General features: G+C 38.0%; 1 protein-coding gene across 3 annotated transcripts in view; it reads left to right on the top strand.

Moving 5' to 3' along the window:
* Positions 1-21,756, top strand: part of TTC28 (tetratricopeptide repeat domain 28) — a 616,681-nt gene that overhangs the window by 415,871 nt on the left and 179,054 nt on the right. The gene's annotated exons all lie outside the window — the stretch shown is intronic.

The raw sequence follows: 21,756 nt of genomic DNA, 5'->3' as shown, positions 1-21,756 counted from the left end.
CTGTTAACATTTTACTTTTCTCAGTCTTTGTTATTTTCTTCAAATAAAGCTTATCTAAAATTTTTCTAGATCAGTATTTATAAATAAATTATACAGTAACAACAAATATAAGCTATAGTTTTATGACTCAAAAATAATTACTGTTAATCTTTTTATTTCTGACTTTTAAAAATAAAGTATATAAATAAACATGGATAGATTTTCATGGTAAATTTTTACACATTACAGGTAAAATGAATGCCTCTTTTGTTCCTACCCTATCTTTCCCCCTCATCCTCCCAGAGTAACACTTTTGTTCATTCAATGTGTACCTTCCTCAGTGCTGGGATGTTGGGGGAGTTGTTATTGGCATATAGTGTGTAAAGGCCAGAGATGCAGCTAAACATTCCTCAAGGCCTGGGACAAGTGCCCTCCACCCAACAGAGAATTATCCCATCCTAAATGTCACTGTTGAGAAGCCCTCTTCCAGGCCTTGTTCTATGAATATGCACATGCACACACATACACAATTTAGTTTTATGCTTCTTAAATGTAAGTGGCATCATATTTTATTGTTCTACTTCTTGCTTTTTGCTCATGATGCTCAGTATGCCTTAGAGATATCTCCAATTTGGTTTATATAGCTCTACCTTCTTTCTTTTGTGGATAATATTTTATAATATGGGTTTGCCATAGTTTAATCAGTCTCCTATATAATCATTGAGGCTAATTATGATCTTTTAACTTATCTTTGTACTGATTTCTTAGTATTTCTCTAGAGAATATATTTAGAAGTAGAATTGCTGGGTTGCAAGGTATTACTCTTATTTATGGAACTATGTGAAGAAAATAAATTGTGATTTCAGTATATATGTAATGTATCAATCCACTCTGTTTATTTAACATCATATTATGACTTGCACAGAGACTGAACTATTGGTTTACCAAATCTGTTTTCTCTTTTTCCTGGGCCCATGACTAGGTTACATATTCCAGCCTCCTGTGCAGTTCGTAGTGGCCTATGACCCAGTTCTAGACAATAGAACATGAATAGAAGTGATTTTTGCTACTTCTAGGTCTGGCCCATAAAAATCTCACAGCCATGATCATCCAAGCTCTTTTTTCAGCTGCTAGGTAGACATTAACACTATGGGTAACTTTGGAAACTACAGAGTGACAAAGGTAGAGCTACTGGAAGTTGGGGTTTCTAAAGGCCTGTGTGGGACAACCCCACCTCCACCTCATTCTGCCTCTACCAACCTGGCTTCACTTTGGATTGTTTCATGTGCAAGAAATAAACTTTTTTTTGCTAAGTCAGCAAAATTTTGGTGTTCATTATAGCAGCTAGCATTATTCTAATTAGTAGAAGTTTTTTGTGTGTCATTGAATGTTTTGAAAATACCATTTGAAATAACTGTATGGCACCTCACAATATGATTGTGTCATAATTTATTTAACCGTTCTGTTGTTACTGAGCATTTAACATGTTTATGATTTATAATTTTTTATAATTAATTTTATGATTTTTTCTTACCTACAAAAAAAAAATCTTCATCCAACTTTCTCATTATTTTGTTTGTTTAGAGCAGTGGTTCTCAACTAGGAAGGATCTGTTTACCACTCACCCCCTCACCTCCAGGGGATAATTGGCAGTGTCTGGAGAGGTGTTTGATTGTCACAGCTTGATGCAGTGGCAGTAGTTAGGGGGAGAAGCTACTGGCATACTGGCATTTAGTGGGTAGAGATCATGGATGCTTCTAAATAATCCTGCAAGGCATAAGAAAGCACCCTCCCACCGCCCACCCAAGCAAAGAATTATCCAGACCAAATATCAACAGTGTTAAAGCTGAAACTTCCTGGTCTTGAGACTATAAGTAAGATTACTGCATCAAAGGACATTTTCAGGACTTTTGATTTGTTCTGTCAAGTTGCTTTTCAGAAAATCTTTACCATGAGCAGTTCATGAGGGTACCTACCTTACTCCATTGTCACTGATACAGTGAGTTTAATAATTTTTTTTACACTTTGCTATTTGAAAGTTCAAGTAGAATCTTATATTCTTTTGTGTTCCCTTGATTACTAACAAAGAAGAATTTTACCATGTTTGTTTTTTACATTCTTCTGGTAAATTGTATGTTCTTTCATTCTTTATTTAAGGCAGATTTTTTTTTCAGGATTTTTTTTTTTTTTTGTCATTTAATTTCCTTTGTGATATTTGCCATGTTTTAGACATAATGAAATTAAATTTTTTTATACAGTTATATCTTCTGATTTTATCCTTTAGGATTTGTTTTTAGACTTAGTCCTTCCCCATTCAAAGATTAAGTAATCACCTAAATTTTCTTCTAGGTTTTTGTGTTCATTTTTTAAAATGTTTAACCTTTTTTATCTGTCTTGTTTATTTTGAAGAACTGTATATTTTTAACCAATTGTTTCATCTCCATTTTCTTGATAATCCTTTATTTCTCCATTGATCTTATAACCAGGATTTTAAAAGAAGCCTTTAACATAATTTGAAAAGATAAACTTGCATTTAAATATGTTTCTTATGATTAAAAATTTAACACAAATATGAACCATGGCCTTGAAGCAGGAAATGATGTGGATGTTTAGAGAACAACAAATATGCCAGGAGGTCTGGGTTGTAAGGAGGGAGATAATAGTAAAAAAGAAAGTTGAATCACTTTGTGAAAATCATTACTTGCCAAGCCTAGGGGTTGGATTAGTATGCACTGGGAAGTCATCAAAGGTTTTTAAGCAAAGGGATGGCATAATCAGAGCTATCTATGCTTTAGGGAAATTAAGAGAGTAGTATAGAGGGCGTAGAGGCTGGAGGACCTGTTAGGAGGCTGTTAAAGCAAATGCACTTGAGAGACAAAGGCCCCGGAGTAGAGAGGGCCTAAGGTAAGAATAGAAGTCTCAGAAAACAGATGCCCAAAGGAGCCAGGCAGTGCTACAAATGAGTGAATTGTGTTTAATGTGAGGAATGGTGGAGTCTATGCGGAATCTGAAAATGCACACATACAGTGTCTGACCTGGACAGCCACTATTCAGTTAGGTGGTTTTTCCTATGTGATTATATGGGTTGATGTTGTCATACCTGTTTTCTGTTGTTGTTCATAGGGAGGTTGTAAACCTGAACTTTTATGTGAGATTTCCTAATTAAAATGTTCCCAACAACAACAGCAACAACAACAACAACAACAACAACAACTCGGTGTAAACCAGATAAAACATGTTTGCTGGCCACTATGTGCTATATCAGACATACCTCAGAGGTAGATTCAGTAGGACTTGCCCATCATTGGATATAGGAGAGGAGGGAGATTTAGAGGAATAAAGATAACATCTTAAGAGGAGGTAATATGGTCTGGTGATACATGGGACAGCATACTGCAGCACAATTCATTCTTGAGCTGGAATGACTAGGCTTGAGTCCTAGCAGCACAACTTACTAATTGGATGGCCTTGGTCAAGTCACTTCATCTCTTACCTATGAAATGAGGATAATAGTATCTATATCATAGGATTGTTCTGAAGATTAAATGTGTTAATATATATAAAATGTTTAGGCTAGCATCTGGCATAGAGTACTTTGATACTAGGTGATAATTATTATCTTAAGTAGTTATTAGAGCAAGCACTGCAGTTAAGACAGTAGGTTGTAGACACAGCTGGCTTGAGTTTGAGTCTCTCTCTTTTTTTAAGATTTTATTTATTTATTCATGAGAGACACATACAGAGGGAGCCTGATGTGAGGACTCGATCCTAGGACTCCAGGATTACGATTTGAGCTGAAGGTAGACGCTCAACCACTGAGCCACCTACGTAGCCCAGGTTTGAATCTCTTAATACTCTTCACCTGTGTGACTATGGGTACATTACTACAACTCTCTATGCCTTGTCTATAAAATGGGGAATAACAGTATTTTTCTAATTCTGTTGGTTGTTAAAGGGGCCAGCATGATGGTGTAGTAATTAGATTTATTGAGTTCTATTGAAACTACTTAGGCTTCTTAATGAGAATAGCAAAACTGAGTACTCTACCCATCAAACCACCCTGTGATTATGGTGACTTTTTATTTTCTTTTAAAATTCTCCCTTTGCCTTAGCTTATCAGCAAGGCTCTGTGAGTTAGGTTAGAGATTGAACTTGTATCAGAAGTTACCTTCCCAGATCTCCGTTTCCTTAAGTTGGCCCCACTGCTGTCCTCTCTACTATTGCTTTAGTTCAGGCACTTATAACTTCCTCCAGACTTTGTCACTCAACTCCTGTCTTCCTTGCCTCCAATCATGCCCTTGCCACAGTTCATCCTTCACACTGCCCTGGTGATCTTTCTGTATTGCAAAACTAGAATTAATTATTACTTTAGTTTTTGTTGTTGCTATGGTTTTGCTTGATTTTCTATGTGCCAGTTATTAACATAAGAATTTTTAACTGAAAAAAAAAAGAATTTTTAACTGGACTATAAAACTCCTTTCTAGAGTGCCAAACATAACAAGTAATCTATACCTTTTACTTTTCTAGAGAAAACCTTCTTGCAGGCTTTTGTGTCCTGCTCCAAACGTGGCTAGTTGTTCTATAGGGCCCTTCGCAGATGCCATTCTGAGACTTCCATTCTGTGACCCTGAGAATTCCATTGCCTCTTTCTTGTCTTGTAGCCTCTGTTTCTTGAACTGCATTTTCTTTTTAGGTTTACACCCATGTGTTGCTGGAGCACATTCTCATTAGTTCCTTAAGAAAAGATGCATAATAAGGAAAGTTTTTAAGACATTAAATGTCTCAAATTCTTTAAATTTGCTTTCAACTCTGATTGATAATTTGGCTAGAAATAGAATTCTAGATTGGATTGCTATCCTACCAGAGTTTTGACAATATTTGATCCATTCGCTGTCTTTTAGCTTTCAATTGTCATTGAGAAGCCAAAGACTACTGATTCCTAAAGTACTAGCAGATCTTTCTTTCTGGAATATTTTGGGGTCTTTTCTCTATTCCTATTGTCTTGGAATTGCTTAGTGGGTCTTTTCTTCATTGTCTGGAATCTCATGTGCTTAATTTCAGGGAAATTTTCTTTAAAATTTTTAAAAAATAATTTATTCTTCTCTATTTCTTTGTTCTCTACAACTAGAACTCTTTTTTTTTTTTTACTTATTTATTCATGAGAGACAGAGAGAGAGAGAGAGAGAGAGAGAGAGGCAGAGACACAGGCAGAGGGAGAAGCAGGCTCCATGCAGGGAGCCTGATGTGGGACTCGATCCTGGGTCTCCAGGATCATGCCCTGGGCTGAAGGCGGTGTCAAACCACCGAGCCCCTGGGCTGCCCTACAACTAGAACTTTTATTAGTCAGATATAAGGTTTCTTGGATTGGTCCTCTAATTGTGTTATTTATTGTTCTCTTTTCTATATCCTTGTTTTTAAAAATCCTACTTCATGAAGTAATATTCCTCTTCAATTTGCTCTATTTCATGTGCTATTTTCTGCTGTCATTTAAAATATTGGACACTTCTCTCTTGTCCTCTTGTTATTTTTGTGTGGTGTTCAAAAGGGTCCTGGCTTCAGGCTATTATTTGATGTCCCTGAAGACTTTATAATTTTTTGGAATTTGTTCCCCCATCCTTTCATTGCATCTGTTCCCTCTTGAGCTCTTTGTTTGTTTGTTCATTTTGGTCACTGACTTTAAAGTGAGAGATTTCCTCAAATGTCTAGTAATCTTTGGCTCACTGCTCATATTAGGAGTGAAGCACTAAAAACTGATTAGAGCGTCTGGATGCTTGGTTGGGTCTTATGCTTAGGAAGATTTCAAGCAGGTTGAAAAGACTGTTTTTTGGGGGGTGGGTGGGAGGAATCCCCTCATGTTTATATGTGCACATCTTTACTTTGGACCAATTTCCTCAGAAATTTCTAGTGTGCTGCCAGAATATATACATGTAGCCGCCAACATAGTAGAAACTGAGCAGAGCAAAGGGGCTTGTAATATAGAGAGCGGTGCCGTGAGGAGAATCTCACCATTCAGAATGCGGACTTTCACGATCTCCCTGTTTGTTAGTGTAGCATTTCAATTTTATCTACATCTCTAAAAGTCTGTAGAAAGTAGGCTTCCATCTTCTGCCAGAATCGGGGAGCAGATCTAGGCTGTAATTGCTTCTTATATAAGCTTATATCCCGTCTTTTGCTTCAGTTCTGAGTCCCTTCCCCTGAACTTCAGAAGCCTTAGTGCCTCAATTCCTGCTCCTTTCCAGCATTCTGCAGCTGGACTTGGCATCCCTCCTTGCAGGCAGTTTGGTTTCCGTTCTTCCTGTCCTACTAAATCGGTTACCATTCATCCATCTGCTTTCCATCTTCCAAAATTTGGTGGATATCTCATTTGCTGGCATCTTTCTCAATCTTTTTGTTTTTATGGGCTTACAGCTTTTTAAAAAAATTTCTTTCACTGTTGTTTTACTGGGACTTCTGACCAGAAGTTGAGAAACTTGGGGGTTTTCATTTGCCCTAGGCACCCAGAAGTCTATTGCACTTACTGTTTTCCTGTCTTCTAAGCTGTGACTCTACATCAGATGCCTTGTCTCATGTATCTGTACATTCCTAGGGCCTAGGACATAGTAACCACTCAAATGTTTGTTGAACGTGTGAGTGAATAAATAAATTTTAGCTATTCTTTGTTAGTTTTGCAAGTATTTCTTTTCTTGATGTTTCTGGAAGCACAGTACCTACAGTGCCAGTGGAGACTCTGCCATTGTGGCGAGGCCCATCTCCTTTGAACGCAGCTGTTATTCACAGTATGCTCGAGTTACTTAGAATTCCCAGTGGGCATTGTTATGCAGAGAATTTTATTAAGTATCCAATGATGAATATATCTCCCAGCCTCTTATTACCAGCCCCCTGAAGCACATCCTTGATGCCCCCAGCTGACTTAATCACCACATTGCTCTCCAGTACCCAACACATGTTTAATGCACTACTCTGGTTTTGCCTCTGATGGCACCCATGAGAAGTGTGAGGACCACAATTTATCTTGTTAGAGAAGAGACATTGGAGGAAGCATCCCAGGGGGAAATGTAACTCACACTTGGGCACATCTGGATTCTGCTGTGAAAGACTGGCACATTCTTAACTGGAGCCTAGAGTGAGGCTGTGGGTAGTGGCTTCTACCTTTTATCACCGGTTCAACAAGTTTAATTTTGTTACAGTAAAATTAGGTTAAAAAATCAAAGTTCTGTCTTTCTGATAACTCATTGAATGCAAGTCAAGTTTCTGTGTTTCTTTTAAATTAAAAAACTCAAGTCATACTTTCACCTTAGTGAAAAATGCTTTGTGGCAGATTAATGTTTTAGAATTAGTATTTTTTTTACTTCTTTCCATTTTTTATTTTGCATTCCTTCTATCAGTAAAAGGTTCATCTTAACCCTTACTGTCACTTAATGACTCATTTTCAGCATTTCTACCTATTTTTGTTAGATTTGAGGTACATAGCAAGTACCTGTAGAGTCACTACCATTAGAGGGGTCTTAGAACTGAGAAACAAAAATTTGTCTATCCTCCTGTTTTCTCCTTGTTTCTTCCCTCTCTCTCTTCCTCTTCTGAGCCATAAAATTAAGTAAAATAAACTTTGCATGTAATCAGATATGATACAACACGTTATTATGGGAACAATGTGCTGCTACTTTCTTGGAGAGAAGCCAGAGCAGGAGACATGTGTCCTACCCCCATGTGGAAGAGGGCACCATCAGAGGTGTCATCACTCACTGCTCCACCTTTTTCCTCTTGCTGCTTTTTCCCTTTAACAGTGACCAAATCATTACCTCCCCCTTGAGCATTCATTAGGAGCAAGGTAAACCAATCCATTCCTAATCCCAATTTTTTTTAGAGAGAGGCTTCTGAGGTTTCCATAAAATGACATATTTTCCAGTAGTCTCTGCTTAATACCATAAGACTTTGAATAGAACCTTCTGCAGATGGATGCTGCCATTCTAGGAGTTGGACTACTCCTTCCTGTTCAGTTCCCAGCATACATACGTTACTAAGGCACATTTAAATGGTCCTGCCTGAACTCACAGCCAGTACTCTTATTGAAAACCATCTCTATCCCTAAATGGAGTAAACTTAAACCTGAATCAGAACCTGTCTTCTGAATGTCTGTAATTATAGACATTTGGGAGCTGCTTTCTGGGATTTTTCAGGCATGCCAGACACATTAACCAGTCCTTGACTTGGCACATTCCCTAAAGTTTTCACTTTATATCCCAGCATTTATATATAATCCTGAGGATAATATTAATCAAATAAAATATACCTCTTTTTAGACTCATGAGTAGATTGGCAAACTTGAAGACATCTAAAGGTAGTTTTTCTATCTAGGGGAGAGGGAGTAAAAAATTGTAAGATGCTACTGCAGTGTGGTAGAATTATTGTAGGTTTTTCTTCCTCAGTCTTAATAAAATTCTGAGTCTGTATCCAGTTTGTGATATAGTTTGACAATAGCCATTTTTATTAAATATTCAAGTTAGAAACACCCGCCTACTAAGCTATTCTAAGGACCTAATTGTAGACAGCAATAATAATGAGTCCTTTTAAGAGCCAGTGCCCTTGCCTTCTTCCTCATTTTTTTGGTCTAGGATTTCTGGAGGAAATGAAGTGTGATGGAAATACTCTGATTTGCAGTCAGGTAGGCCTCGATATAAATCCCAAACTTCCTGTTTATTGATTATTTGACTTTGAACCAGTTGCTTAATGTTGTCTATAGCCTCATCTGTAAAAAGAAGGTAAAAATTTCTATCTTGTAGGTCCTGATGGGGATTTGGGATAATGTAAATAAACACCTGATACATCATAATTCACTGACACTAAGATGCACTTTTTTCCCCCGCATTTTAGTATATCTGAAATCAGGATGTTCTTAAATTCAATAAGTAAGCATACGGACGTTATTTGATTGCAACATTGTTGTCCTTTTTTTGGTGGTACATATTGTAAGGTGCTAAATAAATTGACGGGTGCAACTTTGAATTGACAAAATGTGGTGTGCCTGGCTCTCAATGAACAGTAGTCATACTTACTGTGATGATCTATTTTTTCTAAGAAAGCATTTAATGGTACCCAGAAAAAATCTGAATTTTACTAATTTTCCTAGACTTTAATTTGGGGTATCATTATAATTTTTCTTAGGAAAAATAGTATTATAACAAAAATAATAGTGACTCCTGTTTAGTCACTTTATGTCTCATGTGAACAATGCAAAGGTAAAAGAGAATAGTGTCATAAGACTTATTAGCAAGACTATGACTGACTGGATGAGGAGTAACAGGTAGAAGAAAATCGAGGACAAATATGAGGGATCATGAGTTCTACAAAGACAAACACCAAGCAGGAAAGTTGTAGTGAACCAGAATTTTGCTTATAGAGCTAGAGGTTGAGAGGTACTGGTACCACATATTCATTCTGGCATTCTTACCTTTGAGGATAGAAGACTGGCATTTCTTTGGGACTGCAGACTGGCATTTCTTCTTTTATATCCTTATGCAGACCAAAAGTCCCATGACTATCAGTTTGGTTCTTCAAATGTTTGTTGAGTGCCAGGTATTATGCTAGACTGTGAAGTTAGAGATGAATAAGCCAACTCGTGGTTTCAAGAAGCCCCAGTCTAACCTGTCTCCTACTATGCTCCTTTCCCCTTCACCCCTATCCTGTATCTTTTCCTATTGCTTTAAATAGAAAATATATGAATCAACTCTTTTTGCTTCAGAACATATTTCCTTTGAAACTTTAGTACATTTTATGGTATTCACTTTCATCCAAAACAAGCATACCACTGAAAAACAAATAAGAAAACTAACATGATGAAAAATTCAATCATACTTATAATTAGAAATTTTATCTATCAGTGTAACCTATATTTAATGTCAGTTTGGTTATTTTTATAGTAAGCTAATATTAAAAAAATAACTTAGGATATTAATTAAAATTTTGGTTTTCTTCAGTGAATGTATTGTGTTCCTTTTTTAGATCTTGGTGTAATGTCTTCTTTGGGGATTCCCAAAAAGGAATGTAATGTGCTTGCATGCCCAAATAATTTTTGTGCCAAAGGAACAGTGACAAATGTAACACAAGGGAAATGACATTTTCAGGTTTTTAAAATTAATATAATAAGTGAGGGGAAGAAGGCACTAATTTAGTGCATTTAAATTTTAAATAAATGTACAAAAAGGATTAAATGAATATAAATGTATGACTTTAAAATTACCTAATTTACTCTTTTTTATTGGTATTTAGCATCTATAATAACAGCCAGCAGTATCTGAATACTTGTTATGTTCCAGGCACAATTCTAAGCTCTTTAAATGTATGCTTATAACAGTCCCACAAGACAGATATCATTACTCCCAATTTATAGATAAGGAAACAAGGCAGAGAGAGTCAGTAACTTCCTTAAGGGAACAGAGTCAGTATTCAAATCTAGTTCTATTCACTGTATTACCTGGCATTACTAAGTCTATTATTATTATTATTATTATTATTATTATTATTATTATTTTAAAGATTTTATTTATTTATTTATGAGAGACACACAGAGGCAGAAACATAGGCAGAGAGAGAAGCAGGCTCCTTGCAGGGAGCCTGATGTGGGACTTGATCCCGGACCCTGGGATCACAACCTGAGTGAAGGCAGATGCTCAACCGCTGAGCCACCCAGGCGTCCCTATTATTATTTCTAAAAAGATTTTATTTATTTATTCATGAGAGACATAGAGAGAGAGCCAGACACATAGGCAGAAAGAGAAGCAGGCTCGCTGCGAGGAGCCCAATGCAGGACTCGATCCCAGGACCCTGGGATCACTACCTGAGCCAAAGGCAGATGCTCAACCCCTGAGACACCCAGGTGCCCCTAAGTCCATTATTATTTAGGAGACAGAATCAGCAACTGTTGGGAAAGTTATTAAAGGTTTTTTTTAATTAAAAAACAAAATTTGGGGGGGTGAAGAAGGAGGGAGAGAGAGTCTTAAGCAGACTCCATGCCCAGCACAGAGCCTGTTGTGGGGCTTGATTTCACAACCCTGAGATCATTATCTGAGCTGAAACCAAGAGTCGAGGCTTAACCAACTGAGCCACCCAGGCACTGCAGGTACTAAAGTTTAGTTAAAGTTTACTGTTGAGGGGCACCTGGGTAGTTCAGTGGTTAAGTGTCCCACTCTTGGTTTTATCTCAGGTTGTGATCTCAGGGTCCTGAGATCGAGCCCTGCTGGGCTCTGTTTTCAGTGGTGGTGGTGGTGGTGGGGGGGATCTGTTTCTTTCCCTCTCCTTCTCCTTCTGTCCCTGTCTCCTGCTTGCTCTCTCTCTTTCTCTGTATCAAATAAATAAACAAACAAACAAACAAACAAATCAATCTTTAAAGAAAAAAATAAAGTTTGCTGTTGAGTTTCATCAAATAGCTGGCTGGGATTTTGGAGAGAAGAGCAACATGTATTTAAAATATCTTACCAACCTCATCTTTTTTTTTTTTTTTACCAACCTCATCTTTTAATATTACCACACATCCTGAAGAGAATATTTATTATTCAAAATAAAACTGTTAGAAATTAATTCTAAGTGGATCTTGTATATAAATCATTGGCATTTGGATAAAGATTATTAAATAACTAGTATAATTGTAAATTCAGGAGTCTGATAAAGCTGTTCTTGGGGGAGGCTGACTATGAAGGCCCTAAGACATGGAAATATGAATGATAACACTGAACTTTTGACTGGTTGAAAGGCATGGTGACAACATTCACTTCTTTTGTTTATCATGGAAGTCACAGGAGTAAAGAGGACTTAGGAAAGGGCAGTGAGAGCCTGAGTCTGAGGTGACTGTGAGATGGTATGGTGCAATTTGGCAAAGCTGAGTGAGGAGGCACCAATAGGAGCTTGGAGACGTAGGCTCTAGTTCTGCCTTTGCTGGTTGTTTAGTGGGTTGATCTTTGGCCAGGGTACTTGATGTTTCTTGGCCTTAATTTCTACATTAAAAGACATCGAGGAGCTTATATTGATGAATGATTTTCAAATTCTGCTCTAAAGAATCCTTCAAGATGCCAGAATTCTTTTAATGCTTAGTGAGAAGAATACACCTTAGTCCAAGTTAACCTAAACAAGTATGCTTTAATCACACAAATCATACGTATTTGTAATTTGATTTAAGCAAAGTTTGAAAACTGGTGGATTAGGTGATCTATAAGGCCTCTTCCAGCTCAAAAATTTTTTCTCTTGTTCCAAAATCCAAGTTTGGAATCATCCAACAGGGATAGAAGTTGAATTTGTGGAATGAACAAATTACAGAGAGCTGAGATTGTGGGCCATTTATTCTTGAACACTTAGAAGACATGCATTTCAGAAAGTCTCAGTCTGCATTAGGACCTATTCTTTTTTTTTTAATTTTTTTAAAATTTATTTATGATAGTCACACACACACACACAGAGAGAGAGAGAGAGAGAGAGAGAGAGAGGGAGAGAGAGAGAGGCAGAGACACAGGCAGAGGGAGAAGCAGGCTCCATGCACCGGGAGCCCGACGTGGGATTCGATCCCGGGTCTCCAGGATCGCGCCCTGGGCCAAAGGCAGGCGCCAAACCGCTGCGCCACCCAGGGATCCCAGGACCTATTCTTTATAGTGAGAGGGCCATACTGATATTCTTTCATGGGTGGTAGCAGAAGTTCTCAGCTGTTTCTTAATTTTCTAACATATTTCCAGGACCCTTGGGAACTCCTTTCCATCCAATTTAAAGATTTCTTGGTTGTTATTATTTGTTGGCCCCAGCAAATAAGCTGTCCTTTTCTTGGGCTTTCTTCCTCCTCAGAAATGTCTTTTCTGCCTCTTGTATGCACTTGCACACATATGTGTTTTCTCTCTCTTCAAATTTCTCCATTATATCCTGCCCAGCCAAAGCCAGATTTTATGATTTGGTGTAAGCACTGTCTTCAAAGGGTGATTTACTACATTCCAACCCCCTACAGAACAATATTTTATAGCCTACTAAAAGTCAGGTTGGCTGGCAAGTATAGAATGGAATAGTTTTGATTGGACTAAAGCAGCATTATAGTTGAATATGTCTCCAAACTCAGGTCAAATTATTGCTTAAGAAACTTGAGTGAATTATGTCATTAAAACTTATTTGAGATTGGGTTATCTATCACTCCCCCAAATAAAACTGAAGATGTAGGTGAAACTGAGAATGGAAAATAAGTTTCCAAAAATCATCTTAACTAATTATTTTAAATAAGTGACGAAATTTATCCCCAGTTAAATTCAACTCCCTAAAAGGACTATCAAGACTCTAGGGTTTTTACATGGTCATCATTTTGTGACCAAGGAGCTATGCAGAATGTAGGCTGTTCTTTGTAAAAATAATCCTAGATGGACAGTGTTGGGTTACAATGGAACGTGTCCAGAGGTGAAGGAGGGAGGAGAATCCTTACGTGACCTGTGGGAGATATTAGGGGGTAACATGTCTTTCCTTTGAGGTTCAGCATCAAACTGAACACTTAACACTTGTAGTCCTTTGCAAAAAGCAGCACGCACTCTTCCGCTGGCTGCAACTTGGCAGTTATAGCACATAGCATAGATGCCTGTTGTATTGCCTCAAGTTTACATGGAGCATCAAGTTTTTTAAAAAATGAAATCATTATAAATTCTGGCAGTTTTTATGGTATAATTAAAATGTCTAACAGGATACCTCTGGGAAACTAAATGCAGTTTTACTATTTATAGAGCCAGCCAAGGTAGTGCTTCTTGCCAACTTTCATATCTTATGACCTATAAATTGCTCTTAATAGCTAATCTGTCATCTCAGCTTCTCATACAAGAAAGCTTGTTTCCTTATTAATCTGTTAATTTGCATCTGCAAAGGACATTTACAAATTCTTGGTTTGAAAACATTGCTGTATTAATGCTGGGCATTATAAATAATTTATCACCTGTGATAGCAACTCTTGGGTCTAGGTAATAGATCTTTCTGACATTGTGTTATTCTTCCAACCCTAATATAATTTTGATAAAAATAATTATTATGAAAGCTCTCTGGCCCCACAGTATTAGAAAAGGCTGATAGATTGCTGTGGAGAAGCTATAACAATCACTAACCGCTCTCTAAGCTCAGAGTAACAGATTCAAACCAACTGTTTCTACCATGGGATACTATATGGTAGAAAGAACTCAGATATGCACAAATCACTCTTTTACCTTTTAAGAAACAACTGCAGAGTAGTCCTCCAACCCTAGATTTAGGCATTGGGACAAACTTGTTAGATTGATTATAATAAAGCTGGTACCAATTATAGAACGTGTACAACACAAAAATGATTTAAGAATACTAAAGACCATATAATTACAACTTCCCTGTTTGTGTGGTATTTAAGTTTCTTCTTTAGGTTGTGGCTGTGAGTTCACAATTCTTAGAGATCCCATTTCAGGAAGCTTTCTCCCTACCAAGAGCTTTAATATTTAATCATTTTGTTTGTGTTTTGTTGATTTGGTTTTTTTTCTCTGTCTTAATCCAAGAAGGATTTTTGGGAGCAGGACACAAAACATAAATGGGAAGAAATCAGAGTAATGAGAGCATTAAAGTTATGTCATAAGGCTGAAGCCAGGGCAGATTCTGCACATATTATGGGATTCTATTTGGCTGTTAAAGGGAGGCTCTGTATCAAGCCATAAGCTTCCTGGTAATCCAAACAAAAGAGTAAATTTGACCACTTGCAAGATTCACAATTTATTTTTTTTAAGATAAAACTATAGCAGTTGCTTGGTAAAAGCATTGAAATCTTTTTTTTTTTAAAGCATTGAAATCTAAAAGAAGTTTTTCCATTAGTTCTTATAGAGATGCCATTGGGGTGATATCATGGATAATGTCCTCAATAATATAGATAGTAATTTCTTTTTATTATTTTTGTCCAGTTGGTTTTGTGACTCTTGAGTAAGTAACTCTAGATGTTCAACTATCATTTAACTTTTACACAGACTTACTTTATCAGCTCAGTTACTGATTAAGGGTGTATTTTCAAGCTACAGTACACTCATTAAATACACAGTGTGTGTCATTTCAGACTGTAAGAATGCAATATGTCATGTATCCACCATTTGGGTGTCATGCGGAATAGTTTCACTGTCCAAGAATCCTCTGTACTCTGCTTATTTAGCCTTTACCTGCAACCACTGATTTTTTTTGTTTGTTTGTTTTCTCTGTAGTTTTGCCTTTTACAGAGTGTCAGAAATTGGGATCATACAGTATGTAGCCTTTTCAGACTGGCTTCTTTCATTAGCAATGTACAGTTAAGGGTTCCTGTATGTCTCTTTGTGGCTCCATCATTTCTTTTCAGCACTAAATAACATTCCATAATAAGGATATACCAGGGTTTATGGATTCACCTACTGGAAGATATCTTGGTTGCTTCCAGTTTTTAGCAATTATGAATTCATGTGCAGGTTTTTGTGTGGACATAGGTTTCATTTCATTAGGGTAAATACAGGGGAGCATGATTGCTGGATAATGTGGTAAAAATATGTTTAGTTTTGTAGAAAACTGCCCAGCTGTCCTCCAAAGTGGCTGTTTCAAGTGGAATCCTCATCAGCAATGAAATGAGAGTTCCTGTTATTCCACATACTCACTAGCATTTGGTATTGTCAGTTTTTTGGATTTTAGTTATTCTAATTAGTGTGCAGTGCTATCTCATCGTTTTAATTTTTAATTCCCTGATGGCATACGATGTGAAGCATCTTTTCATATGCTTATTTACCATCATTATATCTTCTCTGGTGAAGTGTCTGCTCAGATCTTTTGCCTATTTTAAAATCAGGTTGTTTTTTTTTATTGGTAAGCTTTAAGGGTTTTTCTTTAAAAAACATATTTTGGATACAAGTCTTTTGTCAGATATGTGTTTTGCAAATATTTTGTCCCAGCCTGTGGTTGATCTTTTCATTCTTTTAGCAGTATCTTTTGTAGAGCACAGTTAAAGTCCAACTTACCATTTTTTTTGCTATGGGTCATGCCTTTGGTCTTATATCTCAAAACTCATTGTCAAACCCTAGGTCTCCTAGAGTTTCTCTTATGTTATCTTCTAGGAGTTTTATACTTCTGCATCTTACATTTAGGTCTGTGATCCATTTTGAGTCAACTTGTGTGAAAGATGTAAGGTCTGAGTCTAGATTCACTCTTTTGCATGCAGATGTCCAGTTATTCCAGCACCCTTTGTTGGAAAGACTGTCCTTTCTCCATTAAATTGCCTTTGCTTCTTTCTCAAAAATTAGTTGACTGCGTTTGTGCCAGTCTAGAGATTTTTCATGGATGAATGAACAAACCAACCAACCAACCAACCAACCAACCCAAAACACTCCAGTACCTTTGTAAGCTTTGACTACTTGAAGTAAAGTGTAAGCAACATTAGGTGTTGGATATACCAATGGTTCTAGAGTGCTCCTGGGTAAAGGGTGAATTTTCTTATGCCTACATTTGCAGAAGAACACTGTGAGTAATATACTTCAGTATAGGAAGATGGTTACACATCCTGTCATCAGTGGGGCAAGCCTCTTATGTTGTCTTTTTAGTTCTGGTGACATAACTTCATGTTCTATTTTCTGGTTACTTTTTACCATATTTTAAAAACTTTTATTTAGTACTCACCACACTGGAAGCTATTAATGGCCCCATTTTACAGATGAGGAAACTTGTGCAGTATCACATAACTTGTGCAGTATCACACAATTTGTCACTGAATCTGTGTGTTCCTGATTTGAATCTGTCCCTATTCTCCTACATCCCTCTGCCTCTTGGGCTGTAAGTGGTTAACCTAGGACCTTGGTTTGTGGGTACTGAACTTGCAGAGAATACAAGATGCATGTGGATTTAGAAGGAAAACCATATTTCTGGTACTAGCTGGTATATTTCTCCTTTTAAAAAACTATCCACAATTAGTCAGCCAGCAGTTATATTGGATATTCTCTGCATGTGCAGTTAATCCCCCCACAAAATATACCCTTATGAAAAATACATACAATGGAGGAGGAGAGGGAGACATGCTAGATGTGAAGGAAAACATGGTTAAGTCTTTAAAATAATCTTTAATGGTAGTGTTATCAATGTGGTTATAATTTGAGTAGTTTAAACTTTCTCTATTTTATATCTCAAACTAGAAGTCCTTAAAGGTGGTTTGCAAATTATGAGCAAATTTCTTTCTTTAGTCTCATGAAGGCTAACTTGTCAGACGCACTTCTTCTGTAAATATTCAGGTCACAGAGCAAAGGGTGTTGACTCCTGTGTGCTAAGTCTGCAGCTGGATATCATGCTTTGGCAAGAACCAGAGTAATTTATATCTTGTAAAAAGAGAAAAAAGGTATTGTCTTATCCCAACCAGATAGTTTGTTAGCATAACTGTTTGTGTGCATTTTAGTATTCAAATACAGATGTTCCAAAATGTTTCCACTGTGGGAAGCAGCTGCTGCTATTCTAACACAAAAATCTCAAAGAGATTAATATACAAAGGCAGCAGTGAACCTTAGTGGCAAATGTAGCATCTGCTTGAGGTGGGGCCTGTGATTCCCTGTAGATAGTGGGTCTTCAGATTCTCATTAACAGCCTGAAACCATGTTTTAGATCTAAGCTTATTCTACAGGAACAGGAACAAAGACAAGTGATTAATTTGTAATTCACTTAGCTGATAAATATCATCACATGTTATTTGCCCAAGGGCTGTAAAACACTGGACTTCATTTCCTGTGGCAACTGATAGGAATATAGTTGGTTGTAATGACTGATGTGTTCAGTTGCCATTACCAGCTTCTGCTAGGTAACAGAGCTTAACCCAGCCAGCTTGCAGTCATAAAACATCCATCCACACCTTAGTGATGCATTCACTGAGAACTTTATGGTTTATGCAGGACACTCATATGCACTGCTTCATCTGATCCCATGTTAGCTCTCGGAAGTATCTACACTGTTGATACCAGTACAATTTATATATGAAGGAAACACGGGTGAAGAAGCAAGGTGACTTATCAGGGTTATACAGCCAAAGCTTCTGACTCTAAATCCTGCCCCATTCTTATATTACATCTCTAATGTAGAGCTGCCTCTCTAATTTCAGAGACTATTATGTGTGCCTCATAAATTATATTGTCTAGAGATGCTGGTTTCTAGGACACCTGCCATGAAGAGTTGCAGCATGACAGCACTGTCTGGTAGCCAGAGGGTACCAGAGAAGAGCTAGTATGGTAGTCCTTTCCTCTTTTTCCCATACCCTAGAGGAGAAATGCCCCAATACTACCTTTCCTTATGTTCAGAGAACTTCAGCAATTGAGCTCCTGTGTCTCCCTGGCATTTAGAGAAATGAAGAACCGAAGCAGAAGATCCCATGGCTGTCATTTGGAGTTGCCATAAACTAGAAGTTCCTAAGAACAGTAATGCCTGGGGTGCTGTGCCTGCCCCAGGCCTTATAAGTTCATCCCCTGCAGTGTTCAAAGGCTCATTGCCTCCAGTGCCTCCAGATCTACGATTTGGAATTATCTAGTGAATTATTTATGGTTTATACATTTGACAGAGGCTCATGGCTGAGTTCTGAAAACACTCAAATCCTGGTGCACTGCTATAACCTAGAAATGTCTGTCTGGAAAACAAGGCTCAGAGAAGTTAAGTGTCTTAAAGGCCCCAGAGCTAGTAAAGGGCAGTGCAATTTTTTTTTTAAGATTTTATTTATTTATTCATGATAGACAGAGAGAGAGAGAGAGAGAGAGAGAGAGAGAGAGAGAGAGAAAAGCAGGCTCCATGCTAGGAGCCCGATGCGGAACTCGATCCCAGGACTCCAGGATCACGCCCTGGACCAAAGGCAGGGGCTAAACTGCTGAGCCACCCAGGGAACCCAGGGCAGTGCAATTTTGAATCAAGTTTATCTGATTTTAAGTTACAATAGCTCCATAGTGAAAGATCTTTGTGTGACAAAGATTTGTGGGTAGAGTTTGTGGACTTTACTGCTACTTAGTCAGACTTGGATGGAGAACCTGAGAGTGTAAGGTGGGGCCAGTTACAGAAGTAGAGGAAAGAGGCTAAGTCCCTGGGCTTGTGCAAAGGAGGAAAAGGAGATTGTTGGGTGGGGGAGGGGAACCATGAGCAGTAGAAAAGTTCATGTATAATGTGCTGACGTGTAGTTCTAACCTCTGATCCCAAAAAGGCTCCTGAAGTGGGAGCCTGAGACCAGTACTTGTCCAAGGGGCATGCTCTTTGATGACATCATTGCTGCTTCTGCCAGATTCATACTGCTACAGCATTGTGACTTTTATGGACGCATTTCTGCTCTTCTCTATTCAGAAAAAAACAAAAAGTAAGCAAACAAAAAGTAAATTTCTAAGTACTTATGTCCTTTTTTTATAAATCTTTTTGTTTAAATATCTTTGAAATGATAAAAGCAACTTAAGGGACATCTGGGTGGCTCAGTCAGTTAAGCGTCTGACTCTTGGTCTCGGCTTAAGTCTTGATCTCAGTGTTGTGAGTTCAAGTCCCACACTGGGCTGGGCATGGAGCCGACTTAAAAAAAAAAAAAGGCAGGGGACCTGGGTGGCTCTATTGGTTAAGCATCTGCCTTCAGCTCAGGTCACCATCTTGGGGTCCTAGGATCCAACCCTGCATTGGGCTCCCTGCTCAGTGGGGAGTCTACTTCTCCCTCTCCCTCTGTCCCTACCCCTACTTATGTGTACTCTCTCACTTTCTCAAATGAATAATAAAATCTTTTTTTTAATGGCAACTTAAAATGATATAGAACCCTTTGTAAATACACAAGTTGCAAACATCATAAAGATGGTCAGTGTTTCTGTTATTTTGATCAAGAACTGCTATTTTGCAGGCAAAGAAATAGGGTAATAAATCACTCACGTCTATAAAATATTAATAAAAGTGTTCTGAAGTGCACAGTAGAACACATCTCATAAAAGAAATGCCCTTACTTGAGGTGGGACAGTCTTATCTCATTGTTATTCCCTAGCCTGGAGGCCCTTGTGAAAATCACTTGCCTACCTGTGATAGAGCGAACTCTTTGTTCTGCCAGGATCACATGCTTATGTTGGGAAGAGGGATCATCATGAAGAAAGGAGAATACATGGCTTGAGCTGTAGGCACAGTATGAAGGAAGGAAAGGGTTGGTGAGTCTCCAACTTGTAGAATCAAAGATGGGTGGGGGATGGGTTAAATAGGTGAGAAGGATTGAGGAAGGCACCTGTTTTTGTTTGTTTTTAAGATTAAGATTTTGTTTATTTATTCATAAGAGACACACAGAGGCAGAGACACAGGCAGAGGGAGAAGCAGGCTCCGTGTGAGCCTCCTGATGTGGGACTTGATCCCAGGACCTTGGGATCTCGACTTGAGCCAAAGGCAGACGCTCAACCACCGAGCCACCCAGGCGTCTCAAAGAAGACACTTGTGAAGAGCACCTGCTGTTGTATTGGAAGTGTTGAATCGCTAAATTCTACACCTGAAACTAATATTATACTATATTTTAACTAACTGGAATTTGAATACAAACTTAATTATTAGTAATTAAACAAAACAGAACACAAAGGGAGATTAGAAAAAGCCCAGCGTAACTTCCCCTTTATGTCTCTGCAAGGGAGTTAGAAACTAGACTAGAATCTTTTTTTTTTTTTTTTCTAGACTAGAATCTAAGAGTAATTGCACTTGTGGAAGATTCAGAGGCATATAATTCCTGTGTTATTTTTGTTGCCCCTATTTGGCTCACTCTACCAACATACAGTCCTTTTCATTAAAACTTTTAAGACAAAAAGAGCTCAAGTCCTTTTCTTTACATAAGAACTGTATGTGTGGCAAGCATTTTGAGGGGACTAGGAAGATAGCTTCTTTCTGCACAGAGGCCAGGGTCAGAAGAGCCTCTAGGGAAGAGGAGTAAAGCTGGAAGAGCCAAGGGCACCTAAGTGACTCAGTTAAGTGTTTACCTTTTGCTTAGGTCATGATCCCTGAGTCCTGGGATCCAGGCCCAGGTCCAGCTTCCTGCTCATGGGGGAGCCTGCTTCTCCCTTTGCCCCTCCCCCACTTGCCCCGCACGCACACACTCTCTAAGTAAATAAAATCTTAAAAAAAAAAAAAAAAAAACAACCCTAGAAGAGCCAATGTGGGTCTGAAAACAGGTGGTGAGGCCCAGTGGGACTGCCCCATTCAGAGGTGTAGGTTGGAACCAACCATTGTTTTTCCCTGGGGTTCATCCAAATCTAAACCCTCCACAATAATCAGCAACCAATGAAGTCACATTGAGGGAACGCAGAAAAGAAAACAGAACCCTCCAGTCACAAAATTGACCCAGTCAACCTAAGTCACAAAATTATCAATCATCATTCTAAGTATCTCCCTTACCATTAATCTATCCATTTGCTTTGGGAGAAAACACAACTAGAGAAAGGCCCAGGAGTGCAAAGACTCAAGTATGGATTTCTCATGAATTTCCTATGCTGTAGTATATGTTGTAATTAATTCTGATTTTCTTCAATGTTTTCTTCTACTACAGAGGTTAATGGCTATTAATAGAGATATAGCATAATACTAGAAATGTCAATTAGTCTTTAAAACAAAGGTTATATAGAACACAGCCTGTTTCTGTGAGATTAGGCATTGAAAGTTACTGATTAAACTACCATTGTCTTTTATTAGGAACTTGCTGTTTGGATGGCCTCTTTTTCAGTCTGCACAGGTCTGTGGACCACTGATAGAAATACCATTAGGAGCAGAGTTGGATGGTTACAGGCAAACCCTGAACATTTTATCTGC

The sequence above is a fragment of the Vulpes vulpes genome, chromosome 10 (assembly GCF_048418805.1).
Source record: "Vulpes vulpes isolate BD-2025 chromosome 10, VulVul3, whole genome shotgun sequence".
In the NCBI taxonomy this organism is placed as follows: Eukaryota; Metazoa; Chordata; class Mammalia; order Carnivora; family Canidae; genus Vulpes; species Vulpes vulpes.
This window is presented reverse-complemented; position numbering and strand designations above follow the sequence as displayed.